General features: G+C 39.1%; 1 long non-coding RNA gene across 1 annotated transcript; it reads left to right on the top strand.

Moving 5' to 3' along the window:
* Positions 1-453: 453 nt before the first annotated feature.
* Positions 454-3435, top strand: LOC109297125. The gene is made up of 2 exons (XR_002097213.1): positions 454-1706; positions 2292-3435. It is a non-coding gene; the product is annotated as an uncharacterized LOC109297125 (long non-coding RNA).
* Positions 3436-3767: the final 332 nt, after the last annotated feature.

The raw sequence follows: 3767 nt of genomic DNA, 5'->3' as shown, positions 1-3767 counted from the left end.
ATGAGCATGGTTTGTCTTCAGAAAACCATACTTTCCTGGTTCTTTGTTGGGCACTTTCCATTTTCTATACCTTTTTCTCCATCTTAGGTTTAGTTTTTTGCTGGGTTTCTCTCATTTACTGCTCTTTAGCATGCATGTCCCTTTGGAAGCATCCTTGTTGTTAGCAATCCTTCCAATTGAGGATGAGCGATACCATGGCTCATTGATGGGTCTTGAGATGACTTAAGAGTCCAATCCTTGAGCCACAGATCCATTCACAGATGTTGCAGGTCTTTCTGCAGGGGAGAGTGCTCTTCTTTTCCTTCCTCTGCTCTCTCTTCTCTGATTTGAGGGCAAAATACTTTACCCTGAAGTGGGCTGCCACCTGGTTGAGGTTGCAGCACCTTTGGAGTCAGTTAGCAGCCAGTGAAAATGACCCAAGTTGAAGAGCCCTCCATCCATTTGGTATTCAGTGTCAATTCCAGAAGGAAAGGTAATAAGAACCAGGATGACTGTCAGATAAATGGGGAGCAGAGTTGGTGCCATGACGCATCCTTGCTTGACACAATTTTGCATGACAAATGGATCTGTCTCCAACCTGCTACATTGAATGGTCACGGTCATCTGCTCATGGAGAAGCCTCAGGACTTTGATGACTTTTCTGGACATCCAAATTTGGCCTTACTTTCCACAAGGCTTCACATCTGATGGAGTCAAAGGTGTTAGTAAGGTCAGTGAAGGCTATATACAGGTCTTCATGTTGTGCCTGACACTTTTCTTGGACCTGGTGGGAAACGAAGATCATGTCGTTTGCTCCATGGTATTGTCTGAAACCACACAGAGATTCCAGCAGGACTCCCTCAGAACGAGGTATAAGACAATTTGAGGAGGATGTGGTTGAGGATTTTCCCTGCTATGGAAAGGGAAGTGATATCTTGGTAATTCCCATGCACAAACTTATTTCCTTTCTTGAAGATTAGTCACAATGTTGGCATTCATCAAGTCTCCATGAATCTCTTTGCTGTCCCAAATTTGAAGAATAAATTTGTGGCGTCTCAGAACCAGTTTCTCACCATCAGCCTTGTAGATTTCAGCAGGTATGCCATCTGGTCTACTAGCCTTGTTGCTATTGGCTTCCTTGGTGACATGCTAGATTTCTTCTAGGATATGAGGGTTTGTAAAGGTTCCCCTTTCAGACTGTTGGGGCACAGATTTAATAGTGGTATCTGCCACATTTGACTGATGGTTCAGGAGTGCCTCAAAGTGCTCTTTCCATCTAGCTTGGAATCTTAGATTCATCATCTTTGAAGAGCATCAAGCCATCCTACAAAGGAAGTAAGACTGTGGGAAACTGAGTTATAGATGGCTTTTGTTGCCTAGAAAAATCTATGCATGTCATGTTTGTCAGCATAGAGTTGTATCTCTTTGGCTTTATCCTGCCACCACTGATTTTTTTTATTTCCTGGACCCTTCTTTGTGCTTTGAGGAGCTGATATGTCTCCTTCTTCTGCTGAGATGAGGTGCTATATTGCCAAGCAGAATAAGCCCTTCTCTTTTGGTTGAGAAGGCTTGGATCTAGACGTTGCTTTCATCAAACTAGTCTTGGTGTTGACAGGTGATATAGCCACTGGATTGGATTCAGCACAGGCCATATGGATGTTGGTTTTAAACCCCTTCCAGCTTTGGATGCAGGAATCACCAGGACAAGCACTAGGATAATTTCAAAGGTATGCATAGAATTTGTTCCTGAAACTGATCCATTCAGGTTGATCTGACCGCAAGACAGAGAGCCCCCCCAATACTAATCAGTCACATTTACAATAGTACATAAGCTACCCCTTCAGTAGCCACTGTACAGGGAGTCCAGAGCCAGGAAGTCAGCAGGTGCAAAGTGCTTTAAATAAGTAGGTTGCTGATCAGAAGTAAGCTAGTTGCTGTTTTATTCATGGTTTAAAAAGGCAAAAGATGTTTTGCATAGAGATATTAAAATTGTCGAGAGACAAATCTGGTAGAAACCATAAAGGAGATGTCTTAATTTTTTCATAGGATGATGAAAAGTAGTCTATTGCACATCCTGCTTAAACATTACAGATCTTTATCAGAAGTGTGGGTCATTTTCTGATAAATAAATGTCAGCTTTGCTAAGAAGAGGGCCATCAGGAAAGGTATAAAATGCCCCGTTTTGTTCAATATACAGCTTTCTGAGGGAAAAACATCTGACTGTGAATGGGACTGTCACCGCCTAGCTAGCGAGAATGCCCCCTGCTTGTTAACAACTAAAGACTTGTTTTTGACAAGTCTCTCTCTCAAAGTTTTATCTAGGGAGACCGTTGCAGAATTTGGAGAGAAAATAAGAATACAGCTGTCATGTCACCTTTAGTTAATCACCTGGCAGAACTCTGTCTTGAGAAACCAGTTATTGCAAATGTGATGCTGAGCTGGAAAACTCGCTTCTACGTCAGCTCCAACCAATAAATTGAAAGATGAGTTTTATACCTGTGTTACCCAAGTGATGGCATGATTATATTAAGCTAAGTGCTTCCTACAGAGTAAGTATCCAAGGTAAAACTCTTGGAATGACTACAGTGTCTGAGGTATACTTGTGTTTCCCAAAGAAGTCTAGTTTTAGTTATGTACAATTTACACTGAATTGCTAACCTGAGACTAGAGCATTGTGGTTAGAGAAAAAAAATCCATTAACTAGGTCTCACACTGTTTAAATTATTGTGAAAACTCCAAATGTTTCAGAGTTCAGCCTATAAACATTGCACAAATTCTATGGTCAAGAGCACTGACGAGAGGAAAAAGAATCTTTGAATTGATATGCGAGCTAAAAATGTTATCTCTCTTTTAAAGCTTTGGTTGAAATAATGTAACAGCGTGGAGTCCTGGAAAATTTCTAGGGAAATTAGACTTACTTAAGAATAATTACATGCATATTTAGTTTTGGGTTTTGTGCATGATTTTCTTATTTATAAATGGCAAAGATCGACAGACTACCATCCTGCCAACGTGACTCTGAATTGAATTGTCAGTCTTTGATAATCAGTTAACTTCTTTACTTTTCCAAGTTCTCTTGTACAAATTGTTGGGTTAAATTGAAATGAGCAGCCCCTAATTCCATTGACCAATGAGCTTGATTGGAGATGGGATCCATAGTTCCATAATGATATGAAAATCACCTGTCACTACTAATACTGAAGTAGGGAATTTTGCCTTTATAATGAGATTATGGTAAGATTTTGAAGGAACTGAGCATAGCTGTTTCTTGAAAGCTGTTACTTCCCTTGTTGAATTCAATTTTGATACTGCAAACAGCTTAATTGTTATTTTTGTCTTCTATAGTATTTCTGTTGTTTTAAGTACTCTGCTGGCTGATAAAGCATACGTTTGTATTAGTTTTCCAATGTATATATTCACTAAAGGATACTGAACCTAAGAACAGTGAGAAATTTAGCAGTGATGGCTCATAAATTCAATTATGTAATTCATTATTTATTTCCAACAATTTTTACAAATCTTTCCCCTTTTTTTACTAGTTGAAATTATTATAGCATGCTTTTATTTGTCATTTCTGCCCCACATCCTCATTTGTTACATTCCAAATCAGCATAATACAGGACTGGGCCTTTACAAAGCTGATTTACTGACTAAAACAGTTGCAAAAGAGAACATTTATTAGAATAGAAAAATAATTCTTGAAGTCCAAGCTAACTGTTTAATGTATGTTCCAAGTGAAGAAAAACTCAAGCATATGAAGAGTGTATGAGAAATTCCATGGTTTTGTT

The sequence above is a fragment of the Gavialis gangeticus genome, unplaced genomic scaffold (genome assembly GCF_001723915.1).
Source record: "Gavialis gangeticus isolate Ggan-Ray unplaced genomic scaffold, GavGan_comp1, whole genome shotgun sequence".
Lineage (NCBI taxonomy): Eukaryota > Metazoa > Chordata > Crocodylia > Gavialidae > Gavialis > Gavialis gangeticus.
This window is presented reverse-complemented; position numbering and strand designations above follow the sequence as displayed.